This window comes from Canis lupus, chromosome 8 (genome assembly GCF_048164855.1).
Source record: "Canis lupus baileyi chromosome 8, mCanLup2.hap1, whole genome shotgun sequence".
Classification (NCBI taxonomy): domain Eukaryota; kingdom Metazoa; phylum Chordata; class Mammalia; order Carnivora; family Canidae; genus Canis; species Canis lupus.
Genome location: NC_132845.1, coordinates 34330840 through 34348343, shown reverse-complemented (window position 1 = coordinate 34348343; position 17504 = coordinate 34330840). Strand labels below are relative to the sequence as shown.

General features: G+C 39.1%; 1 pseudogene; it reads left to right on the top strand.

The window, feature by feature from the left end:
- Window positions 1-1059: 1059 nt before the first annotated feature.
- Window positions 1060-1595, top strand: LOC140637593 (nucleolar protein 16 pseudogene; annotated as a pseudogene).
- The last annotated feature ends 15909 nt before the right edge of the window (window positions 1596-17504 follow it).

Below are 17504 nucleotides of genomic sequence, written 5' to 3'. Positions count from 1 at the left end.
CTACGGATGTGCCATCAGAGGCTGAGGGTGAGGCTGAGGCTGGGGTTCCTGCATAAGTGTCCAGTTCAGGTGGAGGTTTTAGCACGTCAAGGAAGCTATAGAAAAGGGGATGCACAGGAGGATACCCCAGGTGCTCTTAAAACCCACCTTGAGAGCCGCAGTCAGCTTTAAACACGTGCCATGGCCAGAGCAGACCAGAGCTAGGTTACATGCGTGCCTGTCAAACAAGACCTACCTCTTATCTCTCTTTCTCCTCTGACCCCTCCACTCCTGGCTGACCAAAGGCCAGCTGAGAGAATGAAGATTCACTAATCCCCACAGCAAAGGCCTCCAGCCCAAGCAGTAGGAGGAAACATTAACTGCAGTAAAGTTCAAAGTTTTAACCAACACACCGGACTGGCCGTTTTTATTATTGAATTGAGGCTACTTCGTGACTAATAAGAATTTTGATTAACTGAGCCATGCCAAAAAAGTCAAGGGACTTTCCCTAGGCATTAGGAAAGAACCTTTCTGTGGAGCTGATTTGATCAGACTTTGGGGAAGGGAAGAAGAAAGCTGTTTTCAGCTCTCACCTTAAAAGAGTTTCTGTTCCTGGGTAAAGGTCACTTGTTTTAAGTAATCACACTGGCTGCTGAGTGGATATCAGACCAGAGGATGACAGGTATGAATGCAGAGTGTGAGTCAGGAGGTGATTCTGGCTTTCCCACCTCTTTAGTTGTGTGACTTTGGGTAAGTCACTGGACTCCTCTGTGCATGCTTCCTCAGAGTGGGTAAGGTAACAGAACACTGTACAGGGTTGTTGAAAGGAACAAATGAGCTAACAGGTAAGTACTTAGAGGAGTTCATGACCCAAAGTAAATATTATGAAGTATTTGTTGCTATTTTTTACTTTAAGAATTATTGTTGTAGCAGCCCAAATGAGAGAGAGTGGGGACTGAGAATATCTTTACTAGAGAGCATGAAGAGGCTCATGAGAGATCTGCAGGAAAGTAGCCTGCAACATGAGGTGCTGCGAATGAGAGCCACCCAGTTGTCATTACCAGTTTGGTGGTCATTGCCATGCCCATGGCCAAGGGGAAGACCAGGAGACAGAAGTTTGGTTACAGTGTTAAATGGGAGCATCTGAACCGGAATGCTTGATGCAAAGCAGCTCCACTGATCGAGTGTTTCCACATCCGACATGCCTGGGACCATGGCAAATCCGTGCAGCAGAACCTGGCAGAGATGGGGTTGGCTATGGACCCCAACAAGGAGGTGCCCCTCTGTAAGACAAAGGTGAGGCCATGCCAAGGAGGTGGACATGGAGGAGAGGCCTAAGATGCTTGTGCAGAAGCCCTATGTGCTAAGTGATCTAGAGGCAGAAGCCAGCCTCCCAGGAAAGAAAGGAAGCACTGTCTGGAGACCTCATTGTCTATGTGGGCTACATGGTGGAGAATCACGGGGAGGACCATAAGGCTATGGCCTGGGTTGAGAAAAATTACTATCAAGATACTCCAAAACAGATTCGGAATAAGATCAATGTTTATAAGCATTTTTACCTAGCAGAGCAGCAAGTCTTCATTGATTTTTTGCAGAATAAGATGGAGGTTGAGTGATTGGCTTATGTCTTCCCGAGGCTGAGGTCTCTCCTGGACCAGAGAAGCTGGAAGCCAGGGTTCAAGGCAAGTAGGGGCATGTGGCTAGATGAGGCTGGTCAAACCGCATGGAATCAAAAGGTTACACACATATGCACATGAACACACACACACACACACACACACACTCCCTTTACTGGGGAAGGAACTGTCTCTAAGAAGCTTCCAACGGCCCTGAAAAAAGCCAGAACCTACTGTTTTCAGAATGAGTGGTTTGTTTATATATAGTCTGTACATAATAAAACAAGGCTATTTTACTTAAAAAAAAAAAAAGGGGTGGTGGTGGTGGTGGACACCTGGGTGACTCAGTGGTTGAGCATCTGCCTTTGGCCCAGGGTGTGATCCTGGGGTCCCGGGATCGAGTCCCACATCGGGCTCCCTGCAGGGAGTCTGCTTCTCCCTCTGCCCGCGTCTCTGCCTCTCTCTCTCTCTCTGTCTCTCATGAATAAATAAATAAAATATCTTTTTTAAAAAGGAAAAGGTTCATGATATATTTTAAAATTATCGTCAATTGGATTTCGTAGATGATTGGATATGATAGAGGGAGAGAGCCAGAATTGCTCCCAGGTTTCTAGCTCGGACATCTGCATGGAATCGAGATTATTGAGATTGAGGAGGACAGGAATTGTAGACCGGCCTAATAAAGATTCCTGGTTGCTGGTGCTTTTAAAGTCTGCATTTTAATAGCATTGAAAGATTTGGGCACCACAGGAATAGTTCTTCTGAAATCGAAAGTGCTCTAAAACAAAATCACCTTCTGACACTTGCCCCCACCATTTTAGAAAATGGGGCAGAGTGGGTAGGTAATTGTGTCAATATGGTTTTACTTTCAAGAATCAAGAATGACCTCAATGGGCAATCAATCTTTCTAAAATAAACTTTGTCTGAAAAAAAAAAAGACATAATATCAACAATCCTAAAACTAGCATTGTTATCTTTGATTGATGTCCTCCCAAATTTAATTGTCCTATGTTTAATAAACTCAATAAACTACATAATAAACTTATCCAATGGGAGCTACAATATGGTTTTCATATTTTTTTTTCCAAAGCAGGTACACAAATGCGCAGATAAAATTTTAGCATTTACTGTTTTAAATGAGTTTAATGGTTTGTCACCTTACCTTTGATGTAGGTAAGCTAATCTTTATAGCAGGCTTTCCCATCCTAGTGATATACTGTGAAGATTAAGGAACCTTTTGTTCTGTGATATTAACTGTTACTGTGTTCTTCTCCACCCTGTGGGACAAGATGAGTGTTGAGAACCAGAATTCCTCTTCTGCCTGAGGTCTTGCTGATAGTGTCTTTATCAACCCCTCCAGCCTTGCTAGAAATTGGAAGAACATTAGTATCAGATGCCAGGGCTGACCAATGAATAAGTGGCTAAGGGCTTTGGCCCTTGTGTTTTGTCGAACCCTGTGTAGATAAGCATAGCCCCTCATTATCAGAACTTTCCTCCCAGTTCTTGACAGCACTGTGGAAGAAGATGCCCTGTCCTTCAGGGTCCTCTGGAAGTGAGAAGAAGCCTTCTGTGTCTAAGGTTACACCATCGACCAGGGCTGGGGCCTCATCTTGGTTTAATGATTACAGCATTCCTGTTGTAACAAACATTCTTTTAGGTAGAAGTACTAAATCTTCTGTTTAGTGACAGGTGTTTGGTTTGGCATCTTACTTTTGCTTTTGACAAACTCATAAAGAGGCAAAGCCAACTCACATGATCTAGAAAGAAGAAAAGGAAGTCAAATGCTAAAATACTAGACTAATTCTCTAGCAGGCTGATATGAGAGGAGATCTTTGCTTTCAAATAGAGACTATTTGAGATAATTGAGGAACATTTTGAAATCCATACAAGTGTATAGGAAATCAAAGTGCTGAAAACCAAATGTTTAATGTTATTTCATTTTAAAAATATTTTATTTATTTATTTAAGAGTGAGAGAGTGAGGGAGAGGGAGAGAGAATCTGAAGGACACTCTGGTGAGTGCAGAGCCAGGTATGGGGCTCCTTCCCACAGTAGTGAGATCCTGACCTGAGTCGAAACCAAGAGTTGGAGGCTTAACCAATTAAGCCACCCAGTCACCTCCCCATTTTAATTTTTGTAACCATGGTGATCAACTGGAAGCACCCACTCTGAAAATTGTCAAGGTTAGCATCATCTTGGCCTTCATGACATGGTGCTTTGGGAAACTGTTCGATATTTGTTTCTGTGCTGGAGTAAAGACTAGATCTGTTTATTCTTTATCTTCTTTTTAAATTTATTTCCCTCTTTCAATTTTTATCAAAATGATACATATATGTGGCAAAAATAAAACAGAACTGAGGAATTTATACTGAAAAATAATATCTCTCTGTCCCTACTTCTGAGTCCTACGTTCCAGAAGCAAACAACCTTCCTTTGGTAAAAAAGATTAAAATTATTTTTAATAATTACTAATTTTTACTCTTTTATTCCTTAAACTATCTCCTAAGAAGTTATAGCTGCAAGTAATCTGGTCTGCATCCTTCAAGTCTTCATTTCTATGCTTATAACAAACATATATACACACATGAGGTAAGATATACTGGGTTGTTTTTGTTTTTGTTTTTTGTTTTTTTAGAGAGCAAAAGGGAGAGAAAGAGAGAGAGCGAGAGAGGCAGAGACACAGGCAGAGGGAGAAGCAGGCCCCATGCCGGGAGCCCGATGCAGGACTCCATCCTGTGACCCTGAGATCATGTTCTGAACTGAAGGCAGATGCTCAACCCCTGAGCCATCCAGGTGTCCCTGCTTTTATATTTCTAAATAATATACCTCTAGGTTTTGTCTCAACAGACTTATCTATAATATCTCTTGATTCTTAAACTATATTCTTCATTTAATTATTACTTATTGAGTATCTACTATGATGGTAGGCACTATTCCAAGTGCTCAGTGATCAAAACAAAGATCCCAGACTCACTGACCTCTACATTCTAGTGGGAGGAGGGATGTTGAGACACATAAATTATATAGTAGACATTGACATATTTAATGGGAAAAAAAGTAGAATAAGATTAAAAGGAATTAGGAGGCAGGGAAGCAGGAGTAACACTTTTTAATTTTATTTTATTTTATTTTTAGGAGTAAAAATTTTAAACTGGGTGGTCATATTTGGCCTCAGATGTTTGAACAAAGGGAGGGAGTTATCCACATGAATATCCTTGAAGAGTATTCAGTCAGAGAATATAGCAAAGGCCTCAAAGCAGGAGTGTGCTGGCACATTCACGGATTGGCAAGGATGGTAGCATGACTGGAATGGAGTGAACAAAGGGCCCTGTGGTGGATGACGAGATCAGAGAGATAACAGAAGACGAGATGATATAAGGCCATTGGGACCAATATAAGGACTTCTCACTTTTACTCTGGGTGGAATGGGAAGCCATTGAAAGGTTTTGAGCAGAGAATAACATGGTCTGTCTTGTACTTAGAATGATTTATATAGCTTCCAGGGGTACCTTCTACCCTTCTGCCTACAATTTTCTGTCATCCATACTTCTGTTTTTGCATTTTCAAGGTTAATGCCGAGTTCATTCTTTATTGTAACCTGTCTTTCATGTGTTTTTGATAGGTCGATCCTAAAACTTAACAATCAACCCGTTTCTACGTAATTATTGTTCATAGCCAGATAATGTGCAGAAATTACATTTAAACAAAAGTAAGTCCAAGGTCATGACCACTGGGCTCCTTGAAGAAGAATGTTCTAGCATCCACATCAAGTAAATTTTCTTTCGTAATTTCAGAAATTGCTTAAAATTATGCCACATTTTAGCTGTCTTCCTTTTTTTATCATGATTTTTTTTTTCTTGTTTAGAAAGAGAGAGAAAAGGAGAGAGAGAGAGTGCTTGCACATGTGAGCAGAGGGTGGGAGCAGGGGGCAGCGGGAGAGGGAGAGAAAGTACCTTTAGCAGACTCCATACCTAGCATGGTGCCCCATGTGGAGCTCAGTCTCACAACCTTGAGATCATGACTTGAGCTGAAATCAAGAGTCGGATGCTTAACTGACTGAGCTATCCAGGTGCACCTATCATGAATTTTTAAAAATGCAATTCTTATTGTTCCCAGAGCAGCCTGGAATTTCTAACTGCCATTTTTTTTATCTTGTTGAGAAAAACAACAACAACACGTTTTCTTTACCATATCATCAATACCATCCATTCTATAGTCATTATATCTTTCGCACAGACTACATTTCATTTTTCTTCTTGACATTGTACCGGGGATCCCTGGGTGGCTCCGCGGTTCAGTGCCTGCCTTTGGTCCAGGGCGTGGTCCTGGAGTCCTGGGATCGAGTCCCCTGTTGGGCTCCCGGTGCATGGAGCCTGCTTCTCCCTCTGCCTCTCTCTCTCTCTCTCTCTCTCTCTCTCTCTATGTCTATCATGAATAAATAAATAAAATCTTAAAAAAAAAAAAAAGACATTGTACCTGAGGCCCACTGACTTCCTCTTCTGATTTAGGTTGTAAACCCTATGCACAGCCTCACCCTTGAATTGTTTTACATTAGACTCCTGAGTTCCATCTTTTTTATATTCCATATCTCCCTCTTTGTTGGTTTCCATCTCATTTCTCTGGAATATATTAAACACAATTTCAGCAGAAAACACCTGGTAGGGCACCTGGTGACTCAGTGGCTGAGGGTCTGCCTTTGGCTCAGGTCGCGATCCCGGTATCCCGGGATCGAGTCCTGCATTGGGCTTCCCACAGGGAGTCTGCTTCTCTCTCTGCCTTTCTCTCTGTGTCTCTCATGAATAAATAAAATCTTAAAAAAAAACAAACAAACATAAAAAGAAAACACAGATGGGAGAGGAAATTTCTGAGTATCTGTAAATCTGAAGACATCTTGTCGTATGCCTTCACATTGATTTATAATTTGGTAGAGCACAGAATTCTTTATTCAAATATTTTATTGCCTTTGGAACTGTGAAAGTTTGGTTCCACTATCTTTTAGGGTGAGAATTATTGACAAGCAGTTTGATGTTTACTGTTCCTTGGTAAGTGACCTTTTTTGCTCTTCTTCTCTAAAGGCTTTAAAAGATTTTCTCTCCTCGTTTTCACTGCAGTATTATTCACAATAACCAAGATGTGGAAACAACCTAAATGTCCACTGATGGATGGATGGATTAAAAAAAAAAAACAACCTAAAAAACCCAAAGACATACAATGGAGCTTTATTCAGTCATAAGAAAGAGGGAAATCCTGACACATATGACAATACGGGTGAATCCTGAGGACATTATGCTAAGGGAAGTATGCCAGTCACAGAAAGACAGACAGTGCATGATTATACTTATAATAGGTATCTAAAGTAGTCAAATTCATAGAAACAGAGAGAATGGTGGTTACCAGAGTCTGGAAGAAGGGAAAAATTGGGAGTTGGTGTTCAACAAGTATGAAGTTCTGATTGTGCAAGGTGAATAAATTCTAGAAATCTGCTGAACAACATCGTGCCTATAGTTAGAAAACCTTGTGTTTTGTGTTCTTCCACAATAAAAAATTTAATTAAGAAATCTTTTAAATTTTGGTGTTTTAAAATTTTGTGATGTTATGTCTAGATGATCTTCTTTCATTCATTTTGCTTGGCACTCATTTATCTCCTTTACTAGAAATACTTATGGCATTCCTTAACTCTGGAGGGGGGATGTATATATATATCTGTCCTATATTTATAGATCTATCTATATATGTATATAAATACATCCTCCTCCAGAGTTAGGAAATCACACACACACACACACAAACACACACACACACACACGGAAAACTTTAATTTTATGTGACATATATTATGGAGAGCTAAAAAAAATTTAAGGACTACTTATTTTCTTTTTTTTTTCCTTAACAAGATGGAATTCACTATGTGGAAGACTCTTGATCTGTGATTATTTAACCATCTTTTTTTTTTAATATAAATTAGAATGAGATCCAATGTGATTGTGATTACTGAATGAATTTGTTTGGAAAGTTATATTTTATTTGTGAATTTAAAAAGTCAGGATAACTAAACTTGACTGGTATATTCAACTTTTCACTATGTTGTTTTGTTCTTAGCAATAATGTTTGTGACCCATTGACTAACATGATAAATTTCACATGCATTTTGTTTCCCAGTGAGTTGTGTAAATTTTATTTTTGTTGAAATTGCCTGTGGAGTCAATGTTATAGTCCTCATACCACCTTTTGAGAAGGAAGTTCTGATTTTAAATTGTATCATTTCTTTCAAAATGAAAGGCAGTGCTTAAATAAGAGATTGATGACATCTTTTAAACCCTATCCTCTCTACTGTGCCTTATTAATATAATATCTGTAAGTCATTTTGAAAAATGCTATGAGGGTTTCCAATAAACCATATATTAGAATTACCTGAATTTATGTGATTTTTGCACTTGTGTATCTTTTTCTGCCATTTTTGATCCAAATTCAAGCTGCTCAACTTAACTGTGATTTTTTTTCTAAGAATATTGGTGGTGTACCATCTTTACATTACTCAGTAAACATTTTGATGAATTCATTTAGTGACTTAAAGCCTTTCATTTACTGTATGAGAATTAATCACCCATTGCTTCTAGGAAAAAAATAAAATAATAACAATATATAAATACATATAAACACATGTTTTAAAAGCTAATAATAATAAATAATAAATAATAATAAATAATAATAATAATAAAATCTTAAAAAAAAAAAAGGGAGGGGGATGCCTGGGTAGCTTAGCAGTTGAGTTTCTGCCTTTGGCTCAGGAAGTGATCCTGGGGTTCCGGAATTGAGTCCCACATTGGGCTTCCTGCGGGGAGCCTGCTTCTCCCTCTGCCTGTGTCTCTGTCTTTCTCTGTGTGTCTCTCATGAATAAATAAATTAAATCTTTTAAAAAAATAAAATAAAATCTATTTCTTTCTTCTTTTTTTTTTTTTGGTGGATATTGAATCTTTGGGACTTGTTTTATCTTTTTTTTTCTAAAGTTTTCCCTCATTTTATCTTTTGCTTTGTGTCTTAGGAGTGGTCCTAGACTTTGTTTTTGAATTCTTCCACTGATTTAAAAAATTTTCAGCAATAACATTTTTTAATTTCCAAGAAGTCTTCTTTTGGATTTTTATTTTGGTATGTGTTAGGGAAGTCAGGATGAGAGGTAAGAGCATCCAGTTGGAATTTTGTGGAAGCAATATCTTTTTAAATTTCTCTGATAATGCTAATTTAAAAATTTTACAGCTTATTTTTCTCCTCCAATAATCTCTGTTCTTTCCCTAAGATTAGTACATGTACTATTTACCTCAGTCTTTCTCTCTTATGTTGCTTATTTTCTGTCTTGTGATCTTGAGTTGCTCATCATGTTTAAGAATGTAACTGTTCCAGATAGCTTTTAGGAGTTTCTTACTGTTGTACATATAGGTCTGTCTTCCTGTGGGATGGCTCTGTGTACATGGGGGGCGGATCACTGATTATGGGAATGCCAGTTACCCAGATAAACCTCCAAATTGCAATGGCTTTACACAATAGATTTGTGTCTTATCTGTGTCATAGTACAATGCGAATGCCCCTGATTGGCAGGTGAGTTTCTTGCATGTGATAATTCAGAGGCCCCGAATTTTCTCCCCTAGTATCTCCTTGAGCCATGGTGCCTTCTGCTTTGAGCTGCCAGAAGGGTAAACAAGAAAGTGAAAAGGCACACCTACCTTCTCAAAAGCCCTGGCTGGAAGTGACACATTTCCCTTCTACTCACATTCTACTAGTTAGATGACTACACCTGAGTGCAAGAGAGACTGGAAAATGAGGTCCCTGGCTGGATACTCATTTCCCAGAAGAAGTATATCACACTGAAGAATGAGGAGCACAAGATCTTGGTGGACAGCCAGCCACTGCTTCTATAAATAGACCTAACCACTGGTTGTCTTCATTTTAGGGTAAGAATTCTGGAGCCTTTTAATTTTTTAGGGGGAAGATTTGGCGCTCAAAAGGCAAGACTAGAGAGAGCTTTACTTAGGGCGCTGGCATCCAGCCTGAGCACTCTTGGTTCTCCTCAGTTTATTCAGTTTTTTAATAACAAAAAACCTTTTTAAGGGAGGCTGGGGAAGCAGGAGTCAAATGCTTGGTGGTACTCCATGTATTAGGAATGGGAGGGGAAGGTGGGGAGTGGTGGTTGGTGTGTGGTGCAGTCATGTATTAGACATGATTTCAACTAATCCCTTGTTTTAGCCTCCCCTCTGACTCCTGCCCTCTGATGTACCTGCCAACTCTTTCTGAATCTTCTGTGGGAGACTGACCCTCTCCTACACCGAATGTCCTTCCTGTACATTCTGCACTGCTTGTTCTCTATTATCTAACCACAGGTTTTTAGCCTCCTTCCATTTTCCGCATACTGGCTTGAATCTCTCATCCACTGGCAATTCTCATTCTTTTCTCCTTATTGTTCTGGGTTTATTCTTGTGTTATCAGTAGGTCTCAGAATCTCAGAAGATAGGAAGGGAGGGAAGACAAAGCTTCCCTGTCCCCACCTTGGATTTATTGTATTGAACTTGAGGGCCTGAACTGTTTCTTGAGGAAAGTCCTGAGTTTTCTTACAGGAACCATATGAGTATTTATCTAAGAGTTTATTTATTTATTTGTTTGTTTATTTATTTATTTATTTTTAGAGAAAGAGAGGAAGAGAGAGAGGAGAGAGGGAGGGGAAAGGGTAGAGGGAGGGAGAGAGAGAATCTTAAGCAGGCTCCAGGCCCAGCGTGGAGACCAATTCAGGACTCAATCTCACAACCCTGAGATCATGACCTGAACCGAAATCAAGTCAGATGTTTAACCATTGAGCCACCAGGCATCCTTATTATTCTTTAATTTTTAAAAAAATGTAACTTTAATCTCTGCTTACTTGTTTATATTTTAATTTCAGTATGTTTAACATACAGTGTTATATTAATTTCAGGTATACAATATAATGATTCAATAATTCTACATTCTCAGAACTGATCAATGATAAGTGTACTCTTAATCCCCATCACCTATTTCACCCATTTCTCCACCCATCTCCTGTCTGGTAACCATCAGTTTGTTTTCTATAGTTAAGAAGTCTGTTTCTTGGTTTGTCTCTTCCCCTACCCCTTTGTTCGTTTATTTCTTAAATTCCACATGTGAGTGAAATCATGTGGTATGCAAATGGAAAGATTTCATTATTTTTTATGGCTGAGTAATATTATTGTATATATATGCTACTTTTTCTTTATCCATTCATCTCTCTATGGACACTTGGACTGCTTCCATAATTTGGCTATTATAAATAACGTCGCAATAAATATAGGAATGCATATATCTTTCCCAATTAGTGTTTTTGTATTCTTTGGGTAAATACCCAGGAAAGTAATTACTAGATCATATGGTAGTTCTACTTCTACTTTTTTTTTTACTTTTAATTTTTTGAAGAATCTTGTCACTGTTTTGCACAGTGGCTTGTACCAATTTGCATGAGAGTTCCTTTTTCTCCACATCCTTGCCAACACTTGTTGTTTCTTGTGTTTTTGATCTTAGCCATTCTGACAGGTGTGAGGTGCTATCTCATTGTATATTTTTTAAAATATGCAGTGGAGGGTATTATGTTGAGTGAAATTAGTCAATTGGAAAAGGACAAACATTATATGGTCTCATTCATTTGAGAAATATAAAAATTAGTGAAAGGGAATAAAGGGAAAGGAGAGAAAATGAGTGAAAATATCAGTGAGGATGACAAACACGAGAGACACCTAACTCTGGGAAATGAACAAGGGGGAGTGGAAGGGGAAATGGGCGGGGGGGGGGGGGGGGGGGCGGGGGTTGGGGTGACTGGGTGATGGGCAATGAAGGGGGCATTTGGCAGGATGATCACTGGGTGTTATGCTATATGTTGGCGAATTGAACTCCAATAAAAAAATTTAAAAAAATTTATTTATTTAAGAAATCTGTACCCTCAATGTGGGAATTGAACTCACATCCCCAAGATCAAGATTCACATGCTTTTCTGACTGAGCCAGCCAAGCAACCTTCTCATTGCAGTTTTGATTTGCATTTTCTTGATGATGATGATGTTGAGGATCTTTTCCTCTCTTGGCCATCTGTGGTCATTTGTATGTGTTCTTTACATATACAAGAATAACCCCTTTCGGGATCCCTGGGTGGCGCAGCGGTTTGGCGCCTGCCTTTGGCCCAGGGCGCGATCCTGGAGACCCGGGATCGAATCCCACATCGGGCTCCCGGTGCATGGGGCCTGCTTCTCCCTCTGCCTGTGTCTCTGCCTCTCTCTCTCTCACTGTGTGCCTATCATAAATAAATAAAAAAAATTAAAAAAAAAAAAAAAAAAAGAATAACCCCTTTGAGTACTAACCCTTTACTGGGAATGTCATATGCAAATATCTTCTCCTATTCAGTAGGTTGTCTTTTGTTTTGTTGATTGTTTCCTTTGCTGTGTAGAAACTTTTGATGTAATCCCTATAGTTTATTTTTGTTTTTGTTTCTGTTGCCCCAAGAGCATTATCTAAAAAACGTTGCTACAGTTGATGTTAGAGAAATTATTGCCTATGCTTTCTTTTATGATTTTTTAATGGTTTCAGGTCTCACAATTAGATCTTTACTCCATTTGCATTTATTTTTTTGTATGCTGTGAGAGAGTGGTCCAGTTTCATTCATTTTCATGTAGCTATCCAATTTCCCTAAAACCACTAGTTGAAAGAGACTGCCTTTTTCCCATTGATTATTCTTGTCTCCTTTATTGAAGATTGATTGACTGTAATATCATGGATTTCTGGGTTCTCTATTCTGTTCCATTGATTTATCTATTTTTGTGCCAGTACCATACTATTCTGATTACATTACTATAGCTTAATAGTATATCTTGATATCTGGGATTGTGCTACCTCCAGTTTTGTTCTTCTTTTCAAGATTATTTTGGTTATCTAGGGTCTTCTGTGGCTTTATACAAATTTTAGGATTACTCATTCTAGTTCTGTGAAAAATGCTGTTGGTATTTTGATAGGGATTGCATTAAATCTATCAACTGCTTTGTATGGTATGGACATTTCAACTATTTTTTCCTCTCAATCTGTGAACCTGGATTTTTTTTCCATTTATTTGTATCATCTTTAATTTCTTTCAATAATGTTTTATAGTTTTCAGAGTACAGGCCTTTTACCTCCTCGGTTACGTTCATTCCTAAGTATTTTATTTTTTTGGTGCAATTTTAAATGGGATTGTTTTCTTAATTTCTCTTTCTGCTGCTTCATTATTAGTGTATAAAAGTGCAACAGATTTCTGTATATTGATTTTTGTATCTAGTAGTGTTTTTGGTGGCATCCTTAGGGTTTTCTATAGATAGTATCATGTCATCTGCATATTGTGACAATTTCACTTCTTTCTTACCAATTTCAATGATCTTTCTTTCTTTCTTTCTTTCCTTTCTTTCTTTCTTTCTTTCTTTCTTTCTTTTCTTTTGATTTATTTATTTTAGAGACAGAGAACATGAGCAAGCAAGAGTAGGGGCTGGGCAGGGGTAGAGTGAGGGAGAGAGAAACCTAAGCAGACTCCCTGCTAAGCACGGAGCTCAATATCGGGCTTGATCTTAGACCCTGAGATCATGATCTGAGCTGCAATCAAGAGTCAGAACCTTAACTGACTGGGCCACCCAGGTGCCCCTTTTTCTTTTTCTTATCTGATTGCTGTGGTTAGGACTTCCAATACTATGTTGAATAAAAGTAGTGAGAGTGGATATCCTTATGTTATTCCTGATCTTAGGGGGAAAGCTCTCAGTTTTTCACCACTGAATATAATTTTAGTAGAATTTTTCATAGATGGCTTTTGTTGTGTTGAGATATGTTCTCACTAAACCTACTTTGCTGAGGGTTTTTTTTTTTATCATAAATGGATGTTGTACTTTGTCAAATGCTCTTTTTGCATCTATTGAAATGATCATATGGTTTTTAAAATCCTTTCTCTTGTTGATGTGATGTATCACATTGATTGATTTACAAGTATCAAGCCATGCTTGCATGCCCAGAATAAATTCCACTTGATCACGGAGAATGATTTTTTATGTATTGTTGGGTTCAGTTTGCTAGTATTTGGTTGAGGATTTGCATCTATGTTCACCAGATATTTTGGCCTCTAGTTCTCTTTTTTGTAGTGTCTTTGTCTCATTTTAGTAACAGGATAATGCAGGCCTCACAGAATTAATTTGGAAGCTTTCCTTCCTCTTCTAGTATTTGGAATAATTTGAGAAGAATAGATGTTAATTCTTTTTAAAAATTTTTGATAACATTCACTTCTGAAGCTATCTGGTCCTGAACTTTTATTTGTTGGGAGCTTTTTGATTACTAATTCAATTTCATTGCTGGTTTGTTCAAATTTTCTATTTCTTCCTGATTCACTTTTAGGAGGTTATATGTTTCTAGGAATTTTTTTTTGTTTGTTTCTAGGAATTTATCCATTTCTTCTAGATTGTCTAATTTATTGGCATATAATTGCTCATAATATTCTCTTATAGTTGTATTTCTGTGGTGTTTTTGTTATTTCTCCTCTTTCATTTCCAATATTATGAGCTCTTTCTCCATTTTTTCTTTTCTTTTTCCTTTTTGTTTTTGTTGGATGGTCTGGCTTAAGGTCAATCAATTCTGTTGATCTTTTCAAAGAACCAGCTCCTGGCTTCATTGACTTGTTCCATTATTTCTTTAATTTCTTTGTTTATTTCTGCTCTAATCTTTATTATTTCCTTCCTACTACTGTTTTTGGGTTTTATTTGTTATTCTTTTTTCTAGCTCCTGTAGGTGTAAGGTTAGATTGTTATTTAATATTTTTTTTGCCTGTTAAGGAAGGCCTGTATATTTATAAAATTCCCTCTTAGAACAGTTTTTGCTGTATCCCAAAGATTTTAGATCATTTTGTTTTCATTTTTGTTTGTCCCTGTGTATTTTTTGATTTCCCCCTTGATTTCCTGGTTGACCCATTCATTGTTTAGTAACATGGTGTTTAACCTCCATGTATTTGTGTTCTTTCCTGATTTTTTCTTTTTCTTTTTTTTTTATAAATATTTTATTTATCTTTTCATGACACACACACACACACACACACACACACACAGAGAGAGAGAGAGAGAGAGAGAGAGAGAGAGAGGCAGAGCATGGGCAGAGGGAGAAGCAGGCTCCTCATGGGAAGCCTGATGCAGCACTCAATCCTGGGACTCCAGACTCCGGGATCACGCTCCGAGCCAAAGGCAGACACTCAATTGCTGAGCCACTCAGGTGTCCCTCCAGATTTTTTCTTATGGTTGATTTCTAGTTTCATAGTGCTATGGTTGGAAAAGATGTAGGATATGCCTTTGATCTTTTTGAGTTTGTTGAGAAAAACTAGTTTTTCTGGGAAACTTGTATTAGTTTTGCTGGAGAGAATGTTCTTGGCTGCGGTTTTCTTCTTTCTATTTTAAAGATTTAATTAATTAATTAATTTGAGAGGGAGAGGGAGAGGGAGAGAACATGAGTGGAAGAAGGGGAGAGAGAGGGACAGCAGACTCTGGACTGAGCACAGAGCTTAATATAGGACTCAATCCCATGACCCCGAGATGATGACTTTAGCCAAACTCAAGAGTCAGATGCTCAACTCTGAGCCACCCAGGTGCCCCTGCAGGTTGTTTTCTTTCAGTACTTTCAATATATCATGCCGCTTCTTTCTGGCCTGCAAAGTGTAGCTGAAAAATCAGCTGGTAGTCTTATGGGATTTCCTTTGTATCTAACTGTTTTCTGTCCTCTTGCTTCTTTTAAAATTCTCTATCACTTTATCTCTTTATCACTTTTAACCATTTTAATTACTGTATGTCTTGGTGTGGACCTTCTTGGATGATTTTGTTCAGGGCTCCTGCCTCCTGGATCTAGATTTCTGTTTCCTTCCCCAGATTCAAGAAGTTTTCAACTATTATTTCTTTAGGAAAAATTTCCCCCCTTTTTTCTCTCTTCTACTTCTGGGATCCCTATAATGTGAATGTTACTATATTTTATGGTGTTACTGAGTTCTCTTAGTCTATTTTCATTTATTATTATTATTATTTTTCTTTCTCTAGTTTAGCTGGATTGCTTTTATTACTCTGTCCTTCGAGTTGCTAATCTGTTCTACTTCCTCTAGTCTACTATTTTTCAGTGTAGTTTTACTTGAGTTTTTCATCTCTGATTGGTTCTTTTTTATGTTTTCTATCTCTTTTTAAAGGTCGCGCTGATGTCCTCCACCCTTTTCTCAAATCCAGTGAGTATCTTTGTGAACATTACTTTATATTCTCTATCAGGCATATTACTTATCTCCATTTCATTTAGGTCTCTTGGTGTGATTTTGTCCTATTATTTCATTTGGGACATATTCCTCTGTCTCTTCTAACTTTCTGTGTCTGTATGTATTAGGAACATCAGCTACATCTCCTGCTCTTAAAGGTAGTGGCCTTATGGAAAAGAAGAGCTGTAATGCCCTGCAGTGCAATGTCTCCTGTTCACCAGAACCTGATGCTTCAGGGATATCTTCCATGTTTGTGTGTGACTTGCCGTTGTGGCTGAGCCACTTTGTCCTTCAGTCCAGTCATCTGCAATAGCTCACTTTGCTTGTTGGGGGTAGGGTTTGGTCCTTGTGTTGTCAATGGGTCAGTCTGGCGCCACCTTGGACTTGTGTGGAGTCATAGCCAGTATTTGACCGAGATGCAGTAGCACAAATTCCAGGGTGCTTTCCCTGTGTTGTCCCCCTGAGGACCTTTCATTGGTGGGAAGGGCCTGCATTTAGACCAGATTGTCTGCCTCTAGCTGGGTTCACAGTTGAAGTGGAGTGTGTGGTTATCTTCCCCTCTCCCTGGGACAGCAGTCATTTTCAAGTGGTGCTGGCCCCTGTCAGAACTGCTTTCACACTGCCAGAGTTGTGGCACAACTTCGATGAGGCTCAGGCCAAGAAAATATTGGAGGCGCAGGTCTGCAGGAGAAAGTAGGAGCAGGGCATGTGGTGCTAGCAAGGTCTGCAGTAGTCTGCTCAGAAGGAGCCATGCAGCTTCCTGGGAAAACTGCCCAGGCCTGTTTGGAGGTGATGCATTGCTGAGGCTTTTGGGGGCAGGGCTAGCTGTTAGCAAGCTAGGTGGAGAGCATTGGTGCTGTGCTGGTTCCCACAGGTGTCTATGTATCTAGGCTGAGGGACAGAGGAGGGAAACGGTGTCTGTCAGTTCTAATTCTCAGAGAAGTCTCCCAAAGATCCCTGCCCCTCCAGCATGTGCTCTGAGATTAGTTAATAAATCTTCTGTTATAGTTTGGGCATTTTCAAACTGCTGCTTCTAGGTTATATCTCAGCAGGGCTGCTTATTATGCTGTCTCTTTATGGATGGGGACTCCACTCTCTTGGCTCTCCCAGAGCCAAGCCTGCTGATTTTTAAATTTCCAGGTATTAAACCCCACTTCTCATATTCCGAGCCAAAGGCTATGGGGATTTCTCTTCCTTGTGCAGATCCCCTATACCTGGGGTGCCTTCTATGGGGTCTGGTCCTCTCCACTTTCTGCGCCGGCCATGTCCATCCCTCATATGGGCAGTCCTACATGTCTGCTTGACTCCCGATCATGTCTCTACCCTTTCTACCTTCTTTGATGCAGCTTCTCGTACATATTTAACTATGGAAAGTCTGTTCTTCCAGTGTTTGGGTCATTTTCTGAGTTATTTACAGGGATGTGGTATTATTTAGTTGTGGTGAGCTTAGGCTCCTCCTACTCTGCCATCTTTCCCAGAAGTCCTCCATTTATTTGTTTTTTAAAAAAATGTCTAAGTCTAGCAGCTCAGAATATTAGCTTCTTGAAGTCCCATCAGTGAGTACAAGCTGGAAGAATCTTCCACTGCACACCTCTCAAAAGGC